This window comes from Tachypleus tridentatus, chromosome 10 (genome assembly GCF_004210375.1).
Source record: "Tachypleus tridentatus isolate NWPU-2018 chromosome 10, ASM421037v1, whole genome shotgun sequence".
NCBI classification, from domain to species: Eukaryota; Metazoa; Arthropoda; class Merostomata; order Xiphosura; family Limulidae; genus Tachypleus; species Tachypleus tridentatus.
Window position 1 is genome coordinate 183,978,088 of NC_134834.1, and position 20,977 is coordinate 183,999,064.

Sequence of the window (20,977 nt, forward strand, 5' to 3'; positions counted from 1 at the left end):
GATGAAAACTATTTATTCATTTATTTTTCGGGCTATTGAATCTCGAAGATATGCTTTCATTAAGCGAATTAAAACTTTAGTGGGAATTGACGAAAGACAGATTTATCGACTCATCCACCGACCGGCGTCTTTAAATGGTATGCCACTAAACGTCGGTGAACGTGAAAAAAACGTTTTGCAGGATGTACGTATTCTGCCCTTGTAAACACTATATTTACAGCCCACGAAGAGCGAACTAGATCGTTGGCCATGGGTGTATGTTGTGTGCTAACCGTGTTTAATGTTGTTCGGTAGAAACTATTGTGTTGTGAGATTTCGGGCTGACTTGTGGTATTTTTAGCGTTAACGTACTTGGCAGGTATTGGATCATCATAACATAAAAATTGTTTCATATTACTCTGTGTATGTTCCAGTGTGGTTGAATATAGATCTGTGTGACAAAAAAACGAATGATAACAAGGTAAGACATAGGAAACCTGTGGACAATTTCAAGCTCACTTCAAGTAAAGAGAAACTATTGAACCTTTTAACGTAATTTCCATCTTCATTTGTTGAGTAATATTCGTGTGTGATTTCTCCAATTGTGTAAACTTCGATCAAAAGTTATAAAAGTGACGCAATCAAAGGCGTCACCTGGGCACGAGATTACCTACCTTCGACAGAAAAGTTTCTAACTTGTTCGAAGTATTATTGGTTAAACATTGGTTATAATTGTGGTTCAACGGTTGTATTATAAAGTCTACACACTTTCTAATATGTATTTTTAGCTTGTGTTGTTTTTTTATCCTTCACGCTGCAGTTCGTTTTTTTTTTTTTAAGGTGTAAGTGCTTTTAGCGGTTTTGTGTACGGACGTCTTTAACATTTGTTCCAGTGTATAAAACAGAACTTAACGTTTTATGGATATATATATATATATATATGAATAAATACTTAGTTGTGAGATACGATAACAAAACAGTCTGTTTTTTTATCGAAACGACGCATGATGATAAACGAATTTCAACTGGCTTTTACAAGTAGAGCAACAACAACAAAAAAAAATACGTGAAACCGCACACGATCAGCACGTGCTGTTAACGGTTTGCCATACGGTATCTCAAATATAGTTATAGTTGATTCACACTGACACTTGTGGACTTCCATGTTGCTTATGTATACGAGGTAGGAAGTAATGGTTTCACTCTCCCTTCTTCTTTGTTTGGTTGCTACAGCAGCGCCTCCGTTGCCATGGAGACGTGACGCATCTTCGCTCCATGCTCTTGTATGTGTGTGCTTGCTGCATTCTGTACTTGTACCGGCCTGTCATCAGAAAAAAACATGGAAGTGTCAGACTAGGACACGGAATTTTATGACTCGTAGTCGTGAAAAGACAACTAGAGTGGACGGAGGTTTCTGAAGTCTTTAGGCCGTAATCAGCGTGAACATTTATCGAAACTCGGATAAGTCCAAAAGTTGTAGGTAAGTTAAGTCTGTTTTAGGGCTACTAGTCTTCGATAAGCGAATTATGAAAGTGTAAAGTGTATAGAATTTGTAGTTAGTTGTATTTAAGACTTGTTTGTGCTATTGTTTATGTTTATACAAGTTAAAATGTTTATAAAGCAAAAGCTTTTCATACAAAAAATCCATGTTAAAATTATTGGACTGCAGGAATCAGGTGATTCATGATAACTTGTAAAGCACCTACCGATGAAATTGTGTTCCATATTATTGTACCTTTAACGTACCTATTTGTTTCAATTCTTTAGCCTAATGTTGAGCATAGGAAAATATATACCATAATGAAAATTTAACATGTTTTTATTTTAATTGTTTATCTCATGTGAGTAATTATTATATGACTGGACGTGGGCACACGCCCTATATTTGTTGTTGGACAGTTGTTTTAATATTTTAATTTGTTAACATTAGTGTAAGCATCGTATCTGATGCCAGTTTGAAATTAACGCCAGTTTGTTTAACATTAACATGAATATGACACATTATGACATTAAATGCTTATTTCGAATACAGATGATAATAATGGCGCAAGTTGGTTTGAGTATATTTACTTGTACGCTTAGAGTCGGGAAATTTGGTTAAAAATAACCTTGAAAATAGGCAGTTTTCTTTTATATCCTTTTTATTCCGATTACAACATCATACCTGTTTATGTATAATGCAAGCTTCCAAAATTATGTCTGTGTTCGCAAGTTTTCAAACTTAAAAAGAAATTCTCTAGTATTTATTACTCGTGGTTACTGCTGACGTCATCAGTTAGAGTTGTAAAATAAGCCAGTGCAAGTGGTTTCTTTGTGCAGGAAATCGGACCTCACGTGCTATCTGGCGGGAGGGTGAGGCTTAACAACGAGTGCACGGAATTTCAAACAGTAGATAGGCAAGCAGACACCAGTTTGTCACAGCGTTAGCACGAGCCTCTATTACAGGCATAGATGTTAAACAGGATAGAGGTCATTAATTAAGTGTCGTGACTGAATGGTCAATAATCAGGCATATCGCGCTGCTTCTAATTTTTGTCGTATGTCGACTGTGCTATTGGACCAGTCGCATAAAGTCGAGACAACTGCAGAAGATCGCAAGGGTTGCTTGACCTTATAACCAAAACCTCCGGAAGTGGTTAAATAAATTTACACCAATATATGTCAAAGAGGCATAACCCCCCCCCAACTTGAAAACTGAATCACAACAGAGAAAATAAACTATTAAACAGGCTCGGCATGGCTAGGTGGGTTAAGGCGTTCGTAATCTGAGGGTCGCGGGTTCGAATCCCGTTGCACTATACATACTCGCCCTTTCAGCCGTGGAGGCGTGATAATATTACGGTCAATCCCACTCTTCGTTGATAAAAGAGCAGCCAAACAGTTGGCGGTGGGTGGTGATGACTAGCTGCCTTCCCTCTACTCTTACACTACTATAACTGTAGAAACAACAAATATTGAACAACATTTAATGCAATTTTTAGGATGGTTAAAAGGGGAAAGTTCGTTACTAGTATTCGTGCTAGCCCTTCCTAGTTATAGAACCCCTTGGTTTATGCGTCTTCCTGTGTTTTAACAATGATTTTTAAAAGTCATTGCGGGTGCACGTGTGTGATTAGTACAGCAGCTTAAGAGTGCATCTATTTGCTATAAATTTCACAACGTGGTAAGAGAGATATTAGTGCTAGCTTCGCTCCTTTAGGGGTGAGGGTTTCCTTTCGTGAGCCCAGTTCAGTTATTAAATAATACAACGATAGTTGTTTTTCTCAATTTTAAAACTGTAATAAATAGTTAAGGTAACCTCACCCAAATTAATATTTTCGTTTTTCTAATTCGTCTTATTTTTTTACGGGAGACAATCTTCCATGAGGTACTAAACTTCAAGTTTTCTTAACCAACACGAGTTTCAACATCCCTGTCAGTTTACCTTAAACTGATAGCAACAGTTCCAGGTTAACGAACTCATTTTGACCTGACTATCCTACCATGGATGTTACTGACAGCGAGATTCATAGTGTAATTATATCCATATATACAGATTGTTTTTTCTTTTAAAAGTCAGTATTGGAGAAAAACAATTTTTATTTGATTTAAAAGAATACCGCGTATTAAACCAGGCGTTTATATGATAGGTTTAATGAAATAAAACTTTTCGTGCTATATTATGCAATTCACTTAAATTGTAGACATTAGATTCGTATAAACCTGAGTTAGTAAAGAAAACATTCGTTTGTTCCTGCTGTTTGTGTGCGCTGTTTGTGCGCGTCGTAATGTTTACCACGACGCTTTTTTCGTTATGTGTCATTTTACTGTAAAACCTTATTTCCGAAAATCCGTTCAAATGCACGAGTCTAATTTAAAGATTCCCGTAATTGATCGATGACATTTTAATAGTTTTGATAACAGCGTGTGATAAAGCTCAATTTTTTTTTGTGTGATTTGCTCTCTTCTGTCGTTAAAATGAAGAAAATTACTGGCATTTTGTTTATTGTTTTCGAATGTCACTTTGGTATCTGAAGGCGTTTAACTCTTTACGTTCAATATGCACATGCGCAGAGTAGTGAATAATTTTAGAACTGTAAATACGACAAGAGAACAAATATTGCAAGGTTGATAAGTAGCGACTTTCTAATCGCAGAGTATCCAGTGAAAGGCCTAATTTGTTAAATTCTCAATCAAAAAGGGGGAAAAAAAAGCAAATGCGAGATACACAAGAAACTATCTTCAAGTTATTTTCGTATAAACAAAATTAGCAAAGGTTTGGTAGTTCATCAAAGAAAACATTTTGACTAACTAATTCAGATATTCTTATGCATCCGTTGGTGAGATCTTAACGAAATCAGGTTAAAATAAATAACATTTGTTGCTCATTTTCGTTTGTAATCCTGTATATAGTTTCAATAGATTAATTAAGGAGAATGTAATAACTCAAGCATTTGTTGTTTTTAACACTTTTTTGTGCTATTAGAGATCAAGAAATAAACAATTTATAATTACAGTGAGGTTACTAAAGTATGCTACCTGAGCTAAGCCTTCTACAGGCTTTAGTCCTATGATAGCCTTAGGTTACAAAAAAGGCCAACATCGGTTCGTCTGCTTGGCACCTTCACTCATGCGCAGTATATTCTTTTGTATTGGCAGTGATAAATTTTTATGATCCTCCAAAGTTAAAGAATGGCATGTTAGATAAGATCATGGTGTATGACAACGCCCTCTGATGAATTTTTAACTATCAACAGTAGTTCGGACACAACTTATTTCGACAAGACGGTTAAGATATTTCCATTTTAGAAGTTTCGCGCATATCCATCTGCGATTTTAAACTGATAGCCAACAGTACCTATTGCAATCTCTTACGCTTTTCTTGTGTGACCAAATAGTCGGATTTAACCATTGCTCGTATGACGCGACCACGGTCACAAAGTGCGGAGCGCATTCTTGAGGCAACGCGGGAAATTCGCAGTTCATGCACGAGAAACACTGAGCCTCTCCCGAAACAAACAAATTATATAGACATTACTGTTTTGGATCATCCTCTTAGACAAACAGCAGCGCACTCTTAAAAAAAAAAAAAGAAAAATCACGTGACTTCTGTGAAAATACTATACCCCATGTTACCCCTTTCTCAAGAAAATATACATAATATCAAACGGATATCCTAAGTTGTCCCATTTCGTTTCTTTGGCATTCCTTGAATAGGGTGGGTATTTTTGTTGTTACATATTTTGTGTTCCAAACATCTGCTCTGCAGAGGTAAATTTCGTCACATGCAGGAAAGAAACTCGTTGTCGTTGAAAATCAGTATTTTTTTTTACTGGGGGGGGGGGGTATTTTACAGGTCAATACCTTCATTACTGAATAATACAAAATACTTGATGTCGCCTATGGTCTTAATTTAAACAGTACAGTAGTGTGATGACGTTGGTTGTTTCATGTTTACGTTCATAATTTGAAAACTAGTAAAAGAGAGCTATATTATTTGGTAGGTAAGTTGAGGAGAAAGGCGTAAAATAATTCTCACCAGAGGGCACAAACTGCAAAACTCGCAAAGACAAGGCCCGGCATGGCCAGGTGGTTAAGGCACTAGACTCGTAATCTGAAGGTCGCGGTTTCAAATCCCCGTCACACCAAACATGCTCGCCCTTTCAGCCATGGGGGCGTTATTATGTGACGGTCAATCCCACTATTCGTTGGTAAAAGAGTAACCCAAGAGTTGTGGGTGGGTGGTGATGACTGTCTGCCTTCCCTCTAGTTTTACACTGATAAATTAGGGCCGGCGATTCTTGTGTTACGAATCGAGTGCTTTAATCTCCTGAAAAGACCAGGACCCCATCGTTAAAACTTGTCATTGATTTTGTAATCTGTCTCTTATATTACATCCTATTGTTAAGCTTAGACATTAACTTTTGAGCTTTTATTATATAACGAAGTGAAAGCGAGAGTCGCAAATGTCTCTTTTAATAAGTAGTTGACCAAACTTAATTTGAAATATCTATGAATAATCGGCCAAATTGCTTAGTGTTTGACTGTCACGCACAAAAGCTTAAACTGTTAATTGTTATAGTTGTATGCGTATCATTTACTAGCTGGGTAAGTAGATTGTTTTATAAAAGCATATGATATTCCAGTGGCAATGACAAATGTCTGGTTTGTATTACCGTTAAAATACATGCAGAGAAACGTGTTCCACACTTTAGGGCCTTCGATACGATACAAGAGTGATTGGTAAATCTCACTATTTGATAAGAGTTGCTTAATAGTTGGTATGGGTATTGTTGAGTATTTGTCTTCTCTCTAGTCTGCGAGTTTAAAATTGGGGACGATAAACGCAGATAATCCATATTGCGCTTTCTGTAAATATCCGAAACAAAACAAAAACCTAAATTTAGTACATTCAGTATATATTTCCCTCCTGAATTGCTATCAGCGTATATGTTGACTTATTAACAAACTGTAATATTCATGGAAATAATAATCAGTGATGTCGAGAAAACGCTCTTCTATGTAAAATATGTTCTCAACCCAAACGAGCCGTTTTTGCATATATATTCATGCAAATCATGACGGCTTTGTAGAGTTAGTGGTTAAAAGAGTTATTTGGGTAGCAAATCATAGAAATCCAAATAAAAATTGTATTTTGATGTAACGTGCACGATAGGGGGTTGGAGGAGTCACCTGTTTTAACCACTCACGCCACTTACAGTAGTGTGTTATCTGTAAAGTCAGTCAGTTGACACAAAAATGACGTCACGTAAGAGACTTAACATTGCAATTTGTACTATCGTGACGTCAGTAAAACGTTCGCATGCCACGAATCACGGAAAGAAATATGCACTTTGCAGGCCATGGCATATGAACTTTAACAGCAAGTAATAGAAATATTTGTTATTCTTAATTTTGGTTTTATTTGCTCCTGAAACAGGATACTTTTGGGGAACCTGCATAAGTCCGTCTTGTTCGTAGGTGTAGATCGTAAAATACGAATTCCACGAGTTTCCATAACGTGCCACAGTATAGAATACGATTATATGGTGTGTTATTATCTCCTGCTCATATCGGAAGTTTTATGTTTATATGTAACGTATAGAAACAGTATAACATGCCGAATAAAAACAACAACAACCATACTTCCGATATAAAGTGCGTCCGGCGAATAGTAACTTGTCGGTCAATATCCGTCCAATGTTACATGTTCTCATGTAACAAGGACCCTTGTTCTATGTATAACAATCGTATTTGAACATTTTGGAAATCACGCTATGACTTTTTAACTTTTATTCCTCTTAAGGAAGGTCTGCTTGGATAATAATTTAACAGCTGTGCACTATTATATTCGTAATACACAACTGTCTTACTGAACTGGTTTGGTGCAGTTCACGAAAATGTAGAAGAAATGAACTGTAAGTCGAACCCGGCGTGGTTGCTGTTATTTAAAATATCATTAATGTATGTCATTCATTGGCTGTAATTTTGTATAGTGGGCTAACAGTGACTAAAACATTATCTCAAGGAATCCAAAAAACTGAAACCACATTGTAAAACGTATCATTATATTTATAAACAAATTCATGGGAAAAATTTCTACCAATGTTTTTTGTACAATAATTCACAATTTTAGACTTCATTTTACGAAACCACCGCCAGGGTAATTTAATTAAGACTTTTCATTTGGAAATTATATTGTAAAACAAATTTTTAATCTGTTTACTGCTAAAGAAAGTAGCAACGGTGTTAATTAATAAGTCAGTATTTAAGTGTTTGTCTGGGTACATTTCAAATCTGTTACACTAACTCTTTCGGGAAAATTGAAATTTCGTAGATGTGATCATAGTTTTATGGCATGGCGAGGTGGGTTAAGGCGTTCGATTCGTAATCTGAGGGTCGCGCGTTCGAATCTCCGTCACATCAAACATGCCAGCCATTTTAGCCGGGGGGGGGGCGTTAAAATGTGACGGTCAGTCCCACTATTCGTTGGTAAAAGAGTAGCCCAAGAGTTGGCGGTGGGTGGTGATGACTAGCTGGCTTCCCTCTAGTCTTACACTGCTAAATTAGGGACAGCTGGCGCAGATGGCCCTCGAGTAGCTTTGCGCGAAATTTAAAAACAAACAAACAAACATAGTTTTGTTCTTCTCTTGAACATGTTCAAGAAATTCACACAAGGGTGATAACATGAACTTCATATTTGAAATTAAAAGTCTTTGAATGAGCTGGCTGATGTTACATATTTGGAAAATGCCCATGCTATGTATTTACCAAGATTGTAATTAAACGATTCATATGTGGACATTATTGATCGTAGTGGACAATCTGGTTTATGAGGTTTGGGGATGCCGTATATTTATGGTGTACGTGAGTCGGTCTTGCATAGGTAGAAATAAAGTGTTTGTGAAGTTGTGTTGGCTTTTTTCATTTGTAGTAGCAGTAGCCCCAAAGCTCATAAACCAGTTTGTCCACTACGACCAATAATGTCCACATATGAATCGTTTAATTACAATCTTGGTAAATACATAGCATGAGCATTTTCCAAATATGTAACATCAGCCAGCTCATTCATCAAAGACTTTTAACTTCAAATCTAACCTTAATCAACTTAATCATAAACTTCATATTGTTCTCTGTAGTGATTTTTCTGGTAATTAACGTTTCGACATATCACTGTCACATCACTACTGGAAATAAATCACGAGATAGTGATCATTGACCTTCGAAAAAGTATATCATGTACAGTCAGCCACAACGTGCGTGGGTCAGCAAATAATCGTTGAGAAAAATTACTTTTTATAAAAAAACAACCTAGTTTTTGAGTTTGTCTTCAGTGGTTTTTACGAGCTGGCAAACACCTCTCAGAAATGGAATATTTGTTGTTGGGTTGCATTGTGTTTTTTTTTCTCTCTTTCTTTTGACATCCTGAATGCACAAATTATATATTTGAATACGTAATAACCAAGGCTAACTTCTGACATAATTCGATGATAAAAATTTTCATTTGATATAATAAAACTCGTGCGAACCTACTACGTAGGCTTCGTGAGATTGTATGTACCAGCTCTTGACTTTTATCAAATTAACACTGAATATCACTTGTGCTTTAGAACTTGTTATACACACGTAAGCGTCGTAAATGCCTACTGTTCGTCTCTACTACGATCCTGACACTTGACCCGTAATCACACAATAGGAGTTATAAACCCTCTCTCTTTATTATTATTCTTATCTCCAGGCTAGGTTTAGTTGACTTGGATTTAAATACAGTTAATCTTACTGGCGCAAAGATTTTATATACATATATATTTAATTCTAAGCAATGGGACGCCAGTATTTTCTTTTCTCATAAGGTGGGCCTGACAAAAAATTAAGGAAGCTCTATCCTTTAATCTTACTCTGCATATAACGAGTACAGGTACTATGGTACATAGGAAGTGAACCATACAGCTTTAATGGTGAGCACTTTTCATTGGGTGTTGACTTCAGGGGTAGTCACTGCTTACAGCCCTCCCACTCCCGGTGCTAGGTCAGATTTCGTCTTTTTAATTTTGTGTTTGTTTTTCATGAGAAGTCTCGACTAGTAATCCGAGGGTCGCGGGTTCGAATCTCGGTTTATCTTATCTTATCCATTGTATTTTTATTTCGTTTTTGATAAACCCTCACGTGGCGTAGAAAGCACGTTCGTTCGGATTTCTTTGTTTCTTTATTAGTTATTTTCTTTTCTTTAAACACGAGTGTAATAAAAGTTGTTCTTGTTTCGAATGTGCCGTTTTCCGACGGTATGTGTCATTGTTTTTTTAAAAATACATTGTACGCCCAAATGTTGGACAGCGACATGCCTATAAACTCTGCATAAAGTATATGCGTAATTATATCTTCAAGTGTATTAAGATCGTGTTCCCACGTGGCTATGAAGCACCGGATATGTGTTTATATATTGCTAGCCGACGTTCAGTCAGACAGAAACAGCGGTTATTGTTTTTTGTTTCTTTTTGTACTTTACAAGTACTTTTTATTGTTATTTCAAATCTTTATAGTAAGTAGTAAAGTGCTGTTACCATATTGAGAGCAGCAGGTCAAACAAGTGTTTTGTTTTTAAATGCCGAAAAACGTGCCAGTAATGATTCGAAAGCGTATATATTCTATCGAGTGCAACATTCTCTGAATTATCTGATTTTTCCCATTATGCACTGACCTTTTTGTTTTTGAAGTTTTTTATTATTAGGAAGACCGGTGAAGCCTTTTGTTATTGGTTTTAAAACATTAAATAAGTTCATAACCGTGTACCTGATATTTATTTCTAGGAATTATCTGAGCAAAGTAGAATTTAAATTTAAAGCCATTCTGCTAGGACTAACAGAAAACTAGTACGTTTTATACTATTTATTAATTTAGTTATGAATATGGCACGTTTCTACTTCGAATGGATACAGAAAATAGCGTTGTTTTTTCGTCCATTTTCTTTTCCATTTTGCTTAAGTTAATTATTTCCATATGTATTTTCTAAGGGTAGGATTTATATTATCAACAGAGTATTTTCCAAATTTAGCGCTTGTGAAACAGCTGCCACTTTCTAAATACGATTCTGGCCACTAATTGATCTTAAAGATTCAAATTACTGGCGTGCCATATTTTGATACATTTAACAATATGGCCCCTCTGAATGACGTCAGCACACGTAAAGAACGTTGCTATAGATATTTGTATACGACGTCAATAATATGGATTTCAATGAAGTATAATAGTTGGCCACTTATTTGACAGAATAAAGCCTTTTATTTTTCCGGACGCCTTTCTTGTTTACTATAATCAAGATAAATCACACTTGTTATGTATTCATAGAGATAAACAAGCTAAAGAAACAAAAAAATTTCTACAAATCGGTTTCCCACATAAATGGGTGTTTTCTAAAGTTATTAGTTACTGTCGTGTAATTTACCAATATTCTTTAAAACTAAGTCTCGTTGAAAACCTGTTTCTTTTTGGGGATTTTTACATTTGTAAAAGCGCTTGCATGTGGTTGTTGGTAACTAATATTTTGTCCAGGTTTCGAATCTCTGTTCATGTGAATGTATGTTTTGGCCCGGCATGACCAGGTGGTTTAGGCACTCGACTTGTAATCCGTGGGTCGCGGGTTCGAACCCCCGTCGCACCAAACATGATCGCCCTTTCAGTCGTGGGGCGTTATAATGTGACGGTCAATCCCACTATTCGTTGGTAAAAGAGTAGCCCAAGAGTTGGCGGTGGGTGGTGATGACTAGCTGCCTTCCCTCTTGTCTTACACTGCTAAATTAGGGACGGCTAACACAGCTAGCCCTGGTGTAGCTTTGTGCGAAATTCAAAACAAACCAAACAAGAACTAATATTTTGTTTGCATATTACCTATTGAAAAACATGTAGCACCCTATAATTCCCCCTGCACGTTGATGAAAACTGTGTAACTTTTGACTCCCGGTTAATCATCAAACAAAAAACAGCGAAAATTCTATTATATATATAAATATCGTTAGACTCGTATTAAGCCTAATGTGGAGAGCAGTTGGATCGAAATTGTTCGATAACACTTGGTATAATTGTTTGATTTATGCCCTTGGAATTGAAGTAGGGCGTAAGGTATAAATTGTGCAACTATAACTTATTTTACATCATACATGATAGAACATGTACATTATTTGTAATTAATTGTAGAGTATCATAATAAAGCCTCCCAGTGATACAACGATATCTCTCTAGAAACCGGGGTTTTATACCTGTGTAGCTTTGTGTTTAATTACAAGCAAAACCAGCTTATAATAAATACTAAAAATACAGCGTAAGAACATTTCTGAAGTCTGTTACTCTGTGTGTTGATATGTAGCTTAGTTTTTTTACCAGTTTATTTTCTATTGGATCAAGACGAAGTTATTTTTAACCAATGTTGAAAATAGATAAACTTGAAAACGTTTTGTTTTTTTTTTTCAGTCTTTCTCAATATGAATGCGAAATAACGATTAAACGCATCACAAGAAAAAGTGAAATATTTAATTGTTGTTAAAAGGAAAAATATAAGGCTTTCTTATATGACAATATATCCACCCATTTGTCAGTTGGGACTACAACGCATATAGTTTTAAATGCCATTTAAGCAACGTTTGTAAACGTTATGTTTTGATAGACTGTATGCGTCAGACGTATAAGAAAGTAAGGAAAAAAGGAAAAGTACTGTTTAATTTCCTTTGATGTCGTATATTGTTATAAGTCTTTGTTTTCCGTATGTGACGTTAATTGGCATATGTCTGTATACCTAGTTAGTCCTAATTTCATGAATTAAATACACGTGTTGTTCGTGACGACTTTTCAGTTAGAACGAAATAATGCTATAATATCCAGTTAAGTCTGTAAATGTTACTAAAGACTGTTCCCCGTGCATGTTTCCATAGAAACAGAAATGCTATTATGTGTGATTGTGGCTGCGAGCTGTAGAAAAAAAAAACCACGTTACCTTTGTAATTCTATCTGTATCAATTACTTTATTTATTGGTATTTTTGCCTAACATTCATTCGGTTTTGTAAACTAGAAGTTAACAACGATGGACGTACAGTTTTATATTTGTCTAAAGAACTATGATATATATGGTAGTGTCGTGCTTAATGTGCATCTTTACTGCGTCCGTTGGTTGTCATAGCAACAGCATGTGGGCAAACCGCTTCTTGAAGAACCACTGCTCAGAACATCGAAGATCGAAGCGAGCCAGTCTGAAAGCAAATGTGTTGGCTATACAGCAAAGCACGTGCGATACATAAGACGAGTTTTGATCTGATCTTGTCAGCAGTATTTAGAAACGTCTGTAGTTCTGTTTTATTTTACGGTAACTAGCAGTTGCTGAGTGTTTGTTTATTTTTTGTTCACCATACGCGACGAGGTAGTAGCAAGAAATTTGTATGGAAACCCTGATTTAAGATTTCAGTTCTAAGTTTAGTTAAAATCAGTAACTGTAGAGTATACTTACACTGTTGTACCAGATATTTTGTTTTCGTTGTAATTTTGTTTTGTTTTTTTAATGTCACGAGAAATTAAAAATGCAACTGTATAAAATGAGAAATACGTGTTACTTAACGAATTTTTAACGTACAAAAACTGTGCTACCTATAATATAACGTAGGCTAGGTAAGTGAATAAATAATACGTGGTGTCTCTGCGTCGCAATAAGCAAATTATTTGTTGTACTATTTAACGTGACACGCGATTTACCTTAAGCTTAAAGTTATTTTTATAGCGTTTACTATCGGTGAAAACCCATATGTTGAGTCACTTTTGGGCAATATTTTTGCCTCCTACAACGTCCAGTGTTAAGATTTAAGTATTAAAAATTGGATGGAATCACTCGCTTTATATATAAGCTATGCAGGGGATCCCAGCAGTGATAATGTTGATTCATTACAACAGTTATGGTTTTGTTTACACGTGTGTGTGACTTGTGTTATTAGGGTATCTTTCAACCAACCAACAATACGGTGAACACACGTGTCATTTGGAACACAAATATTTTAATAAAAACGTGAAACTTAATGAGCCTTTTGAAGGTTTGAATTACTTATTTTATTATTTAATATATGTTTTTACTTTTGATGAAAATATCGTTCAGAAGCAATTACCCGAAATATCAGCTAAACGTAATTTTTATTGCACTGTTACGCTAGTTTAGAGTGTAAGATTTTACAAACGAGACCAGAATATATTTAGTGTACAAGATGCGGCAGAATAAATAAAAAGGAAGAATATCCTACGTTTCAAGCGTCGTTTAATTCTGTTCAGCTTAACTTCTTAAAAGAACTCGCTGCTGTATCGTTTACCAAAATACAATGGCTCTTAGACCTTGTTTTTTTTATCCTGTTAGAAAGAGTTCAAACAGTTGATTAAATGTATGTATATATTTTAGTACTTGTCTAGTAAGAAAAGGCGACACAAAAAATTCTCACATATTAATCTGTTGTTGTTGGATGTGCACTTGTCTTTGAAGCTAGCAGATTGTGTTTTCATGCATTTTAAAAAATAACATACTCCATTTTCCCTAAACCTAGTTACGTGAATGTCATTTGTAAATAAAGTTTAAAATACCTTTTGAATATTATTAGTAATATATTGTATCGTTGTCTTAGTTTATGGATTAGGTATAGACCTAAATCTCCTAAGCAGTACAACACTTACGGGAAATTGTTGGGAATATGGCCAAAAACGTTGTTAATAGCGAGGATACCCAGTTGATTCAATGCATTCTAATCATTATAGGTTTTCAGTTTCCTCGTGAATTGATTTATGACATAATGTTCCTACTACCATTAATTATGCAGAATTAGCTTAATTAATATGTAAAGTGCTTTTCAGTTCTTCATCTAATCAGAAGTCATTAATATATCGTATCCCATAACACTGAAAGTTGAAGACAATGAAATCTACATATTAATTCCATTCTGTGTTTTTGTAGTTCACCCTGGAACCAACACATTAGTTCTAGTGTATGTTTCTCAAAGTTTATCCTGAAACCTACACATTAGTTGTAGTGTATGTTTCTCAAAGTTTACCCTGAAACCAACACATTACTTCTGGTGTGGTTCTTGTAGTTTACCCTGGAACCAACACATTAGTTCTAGTTAGTGTTTCTTGTAGTTCATCCTGGAACCAACACATTAGTTCTAGTTAGTGTTTCTTGTAGTTCATCCTGGAACCAACACATTAGTTCTAGTTAGTGTTTCTTGTAGTTCATCCTGGAACCAACACATTAGTTCTAGTTAGTGTTTCTTGTAGTTCATCCTGGAACCAACACATTAGTTCTAGTTAGTGTTTCTTGTAGTTCATCCTGGAACCAACACACATTAGTTCTAGTTAGTGTTTCTTGTAGTTCATCCTGGAACCAACACATTAGTTCTAGTTAGTGTTTCTTGTAGTTCATCCTGGAACCAACACATTAGTTCTAGTTAGTGTTTCTTGTAGTTCATCCTGGAACCAACACATTAGTTCTAGTTACTGTTTCTTGTAGTTCATCCTGGAACCAACATATTAGTTCTAGTTAGTGTTTCTTGTAGTTCATCCTGGAACCAACACATTAGTTCTAGTTAGTGTTTCTTGTAGTTCACCCTGAAACCAACACATCAGTTCTAGTGGTTCTCGTAGTTTACCCTGAAACCAACATGCTAGTTCTAGTGTGTGTTTCTTGTAGTTCACCCTGAAACAAACATATTAGTTCCAATGTTTGTTTTTTTTTTGTAATACGTCCTGAAACCAACATATTAGTTCCAGTATTTTTGTCTCGTGTAGTTCATCCTGAAACCAACAGATTAGTTGTAATGCATTTGTATCATGTAGTTCACAAATATGGAAAACCCCAAAATTATTGTTCTTGGACTAAATTTACTGAGTCTTAGCGAAAGTGTTTAAACCACTTGATTTACAGTAATGATCAGGGCTCAGTAAATAAGGTAAAACCCATGTGTGTAAGTGTATTGATCCACTCCGTATGGTTTTATGATTAAAGATAACTCCTTTTATACTTGTTGTTTCACTGGTTATGGAGTTCGACTTGTAATCTGAGGGTTGCAGGTTCGAATCCTCATCGCACCAATCGTACTCGCTCTTTCAGCCGAAGAGCGTTATAATGTGATAGTCATTCCCATTATTCGTTGGTAGAAAAGTAGTCGAAGAGTTGGCGGTGTGGTGGTGAGGACTAGCTTGCATTTCTTCAGTTGTCTTACACTGCTAAATTAGAGACGGCTAGCGCAGATAGTCCTTGGGTAGCTTTATACGAAAGTCAAAAACAAGCAAACTCGCCCCGGGATTGTACGATCAGTTCTATTGATCCAAGATTTAATGTTAACAGTTAACTGCAAATTTGTTACAGTTAACATAAATAGGGAAGAAAGTGTAACATAACACCTTTATTCTCTTCAACAACGTAAATTTCAGTCAAACGTTGACATAGGGGGACAGTCAAATAAAACTTGGGCAAAACAAAAAACTACGAAATGTACGCAATACGTATAATATTAAGAAATATTTCTGTGGAAGTAGGGCAAATCGTTCAAAAGGTTTAACTTCTGCCTCATCTACTCGCATCTGTAATGATTAACGAATAAAAATATCATTTCAGAATTAGATGTAATATGGATGCTACAGCCACCAACAAACCGCATCAAACTGTCATTTTAACTCCTAGTGGTTCAGCGGATACTCTGAAGGCTTATAACGCTAAAATCTAGGTTTCGATACCCCTAGTGAGCGTAACATACGAGTAGATAGCCAATTCTGTAGTAGTTTTGCACTTAACAAATATAAATTGCCACCTGCTGTAGAACGAGAAGGCTGTGGCAATCACATATCAATAATTATGGTTATTAGCCTGTTTATTAATTGATTGTAATTGCTAATTAGTTTCTACTTTTTGTTACTGTTTATTCACTGTTTAGTTTTTATTTTACGTTTTGGTTGCTGAGTTTCTGCCGTCTTCAGGTAACTTTAATCCCTGTTTAGTTTTTATCTTACGTTTTGGTTACTGAGCTTCTGCAGTCTTCAGGGAAATCCTGAGAAGTGATGTGCCTATGCAAGTGGTTGCAACGAGAGCCCCAGGATTCATTTGTGGGTCTTGTTAGGAAAGAAGTGTCATGTCTCACTTATTAGCAGTTACACTTTGTGTGATGGTATAGATTCCTTATCCTGACAACGGTAGGGATTTCCATCAGTTGTTGAAATGCTTAGTTGCGCATAAATAAAGATAAATAATACCGAAGTACCGATGATGTTTATATGCACCATTGTCGTCCTCTGATGAAGACTGTTTTCTAAATTACATATACATACTAAATCACTTGTTAGTGCTTGACTGTGTTAGTTACAAGGCCTTTAATAAGTGCCACTTAAACAAACAAAATCAATTGTTTTTAAGGGGGCATCTGTGTATTTTAGATAGAAAAATTGTCGTTCCACTGCTTTATTTTTAAGTTCCTTTATTGTATTGTGTAACGAGCAAAAACACAAATTATTCAGTATGTGGACCATACCGGTAGAGAACTGTATAAATACTAATTTACAGGTTGAAGTTTGATTTATTAAAGAAAGACCGTTGGAGTTAATAGTGTAAAATCTTACAAAAATTATTGGCATACTCAAAGGAACTGTTAATGTACTTAATTGTTTGCAAAATATTGTCATTTGTCACCTGTTATACCGAACGTGCTCGACCTTTCAGCCGTGAGAGCGTTATAATGTGAGGATCAATTCCACTATTTGCTGGTAAAAGAGTAGCCCAAGCGTTGGCGGTGGGTGGTGATGACTAACTGCCTTCCCTCTAGTCTTACACTGCTAAATTAGGGACGGCTAGCACAGATAGCCCTCGTATTTCTTTGCGCGAATTTCAAAAACAAACAAAAACACTTGCTGGTATTGTTGGTATTTTTCGAATGCGTGCATATATTTACATTTGTTTCTCAGTAGGGTGTTATACATCAGTTGGTCTCATCTGAGTTGGAACATAACGCGATCGTAACAACAGATAATAAAATGGAAGTATCGGTCTTGATTTAACGTAATCAATAGGTAGCACAACTTGAAAAATCATATGGTTGGATATTTTTATCTGCCAGATTGTTCTTTTATCTTATATTGATTTGTACAAAAACCAAAACTTGGTATAGACATACATAAGGAAAACAAACACGGCAATTACATTTATGCCTTAAACAAAAAGTCTCCCAACTCTTTCCAACACCTAGTATGTCGAGACATTTTTCCCTATAGAAACGTGTTGAAATTTTAGGTTTAACACCTAATAACAGATAATGTTAGGGTGTAGCGCTTCTTGAAGCACTGTACGGGTGAGTGGATTGTCTAAAAGCCGGTATAACGATTTTTAATGTTGGTATATTAATGATTAGATGTTGTTGTACGTCCGGCCTCACTTTCAGCACGTGTCTTCACTAATTATTGCAATAAAAAACACCGTTTTCTCAGGTTAAGTTTAATTGAAATTTCAAGAATCTATTGATAAGGCATCTCTGGAACCAGTAGTTTTAGTGAGGAAGATGACCCCGAGGGACAATTTTTGTGTGAAACCCTGTTTCTAGTTTATGATAAATGTTAAATCTTAGACTAAAAACTGTTAGACTCAAGTGACTTGGTTTTGTATCTTTTCATAGAAGGCTTAGGAAATATTTTTCCAACAAGTGGTCTAGTGTGGGTTTTTAGCTAAAAAAGTGAATGAGAATTATTTGTGTTACATTGTCTGTTGTAGGATGCTGCTGTCGAGGCTTTTCGTTCAATCCTAGAAGTCTTGGTTCCAGAAAGAGCATCTAAGTCACAAAGTTTCGTAATTCACTAATAACACCATAATATGCTGCGTAAATCCAAAATTGTTGTTGTTAAATATATGGCGATAAAAAGCAGATGTTGTTTTATTATTGACTCCATGTTACCATTGTGCTAATGAATAGTCACTTCTAATATGAACGAAAATTCGTTATTTATTAAATATGTTGTAGGTGGTCCCATCAAGTCATGTGACTGGCTATTTGATGCACGTGCTAAACGAACTGTACCAGACTGTTTTCAACGGTAAAAAACATAATTTAGAATACTATATGTAAGTATTTCGCTATTTTATTTATTTCACCATTATGTCCGTTGCTTTATGGCTGATTGTAACACATTAGGGTTGAAGTAAGGTTTAATCAGACGGATCCAACCCTGGGTGATTGGTATCCCGGGAACTTGTGAAGATTGAAAGTGGGATATAATCAGACGGATCCAACCCTGGGGGATATGCGTCCCGGGTACCTGGGAAGACTGGAAGTGGAGTGTAATTAGAGAGATACACTTTGGGGAGGAAGGAGTAAGAACCCCGAGAACCTAAGACGATTGTATCCTCATTAGAAATGTGTCCTACGTAACGTAATAAATGTACAGTATAGCGTTCTTAGAATATTTCCTAATAGAAAAAAACAAACAACCAATCAAACGTGAGACATCACAAGACTTAAAATGTTCCTTCTTCCAACTTATGTTATACTTACTGTAGCCATGCGTGTCTGTTTCTTCGTCTAGGATAGGCTTTTGAACGTTTACAGTCCTTCCTGTGACTTGTTGCATCTTCGGAAGTACCACATAATCGGTTCTTTATATTTATATCTATAAAATATTAAGATGTGCGTGTGTGTGTCCGTTTGAGTTAATAATGATATGCTAGTGTTTTAACATCCTCGTTTGTGTTTAGTGTATTGTTTTTTACCGTATTAGGACATTTCAAAAAGCTCCTCTTACTGTAAAATCATTGATGTGGTGTTTCGTTTATATAAAATCCAAAATAATTTTACCAGCTCAAGAATTACAGGTATTTTCTATTCAGCTACCCTCTCTGGTAGAAAGTAACGTGGCTTATACTGCCATCTATAATTTTAACAGCATAGACATCTATGTATTATGTATGTAGACATACACTTAGCCTTCATAAGGTAGTTTTGTGAACTAATTGAGTATGTGCATGTTTTCTACAGTGTAATAGTTACGTTTTAAGTTTCCAGTGATTACTTCGTTTCCAACGACTTATGCAAGTGGTGTCAACCAACTGTTTGTAAAATTTATTGACACGTTGCTTAGCAACTTCCCAGCAACATTCTGTTTGTGGAAGGCTGGCGTGTGGCTTCTAAACGTCGCTAGGTGTCCAAATATAACAAATGATATGTTTGACACGTCTTCTGATAATACTCATTATTTTGAAGACAAAGATATTTAAATTGTTTTAATATTAATATTGTATTTTTACTTGAGGCTTTATTTAATATACATACTTAAATTTGTTTGTTTCAGAATTTCGCGCGAACCAGCATAAGGCCTTTCTAGCTGCGCTAACCCTTTCTGATTTGGAACTGATAGATCATAAGAACAGCAGTTTAGTTAATAGCATCCGCCGTCTACTCTTGGTTTACTCTTAATCAAAAGGAGTTGTGGGATGTGACCGTCACTCTTATAACACACCCTATGACAGTGAGAGTCGGTCCCTTAATGTGGGTGATAGGGTACTGTTGACTGACTACCTTTCCCTCAGAATTAGGGGTGCAGTGGAAGATAACTATAGTAGTTTTGCCATAGACACGAATATAAATATTACACACCCATTACTCCAAAGTGCGGAACGCGGTTTTTCGGTGACGGGACACGAACACTGGACAATCGAATTCATATTCAAGTACGCTAATACTAGGCCACTCCTGATCTACATACTTTTGTACCCGAGCGTTTATAAGATCTAGTTTGTGAGTTGACGGAGAGTTTATCATTATATCATTAGAAGTAAGATAAGTTAGAACATGTAGGTAAAACACTGGGTGTATAACAGTGACACACAATGGTTTTTACACTGCTTTAAAACTGTTTTTAATAGGAAACGTTCAGTGGTATTTTTGAATGTTTTCTAATGTTAATACAATAGGCTTGTATGTAATACATGGCATTCGAAATAAGGGAACGTAAGCAAATTACTGACCTGGGGGCTTTACAGTTACTGAAGGTTTTTCAAATAATAATAAATTAGAAATTTCATTATAGTTGTACCAATTATAATACGATATATCTGCAGGACGCCGAGAAGGGTATAACTCCTAATTAGGGTTAAGCTTCTTAGGATCGAATGCTTAACGTTAAAAACAGTTTTAATGTCGTGTAAACCAATTTCATTTGTCACAGAAAGAAAGATATTGTAATTTATTGGCGTTTGAAAAAAATATCGTATAGGAAACCATTAATGTATGTGTGATGTTTTAATGTATGTCAGAATTACTTTCACCGGCGATTATTTAAAATTTTATTTCTGACTGGTTGATTGTACTTTTTATGAAAAGTTTCGCTGTGAATGCGATTCTTGTTAAGACGGCAACACGTATACGGCTTTCGATTTTAGTTCAAGACGACAGTGCAATGTTACCAGGTGCAAACACATGACTGGTGGATTATGTCACGGCCTTTTCCGAGGAGGGATCTTCTTTGCATTATAGC

At 35.7% G+C, this 20,977-nt stretch overlaps 1 protein-coding gene across 5 annotated transcripts in view; it reads left to right on the forward strand.

Annotated features, from left to right (window-relative positions):
- Positions 1–20,977, forward strand: part of LOC143231093 (forkhead box protein N3-like) — a 72,569-nt gene that overhangs the window by 17,666 nt on the left and 33,926 nt on the right. For 2 of the 5 annotated variants that reach the window (XM_076465650.1, XM_076465652.1), the window contains one exon: positions 1,216–1,459. The exons of 2 other annotated variants lie outside the window; for them this stretch is intronic. The gene's annotated coding sequence lies outside the window, so the exon portion shown is untranslated. Of the gene's footprint in view, positions 1–1,212; positions 1,460–20,977 lie in introns of all 5 variants that reach the window. One more of the 5 variants, XM_076465649.1, reaches the window with a different exon arrangement.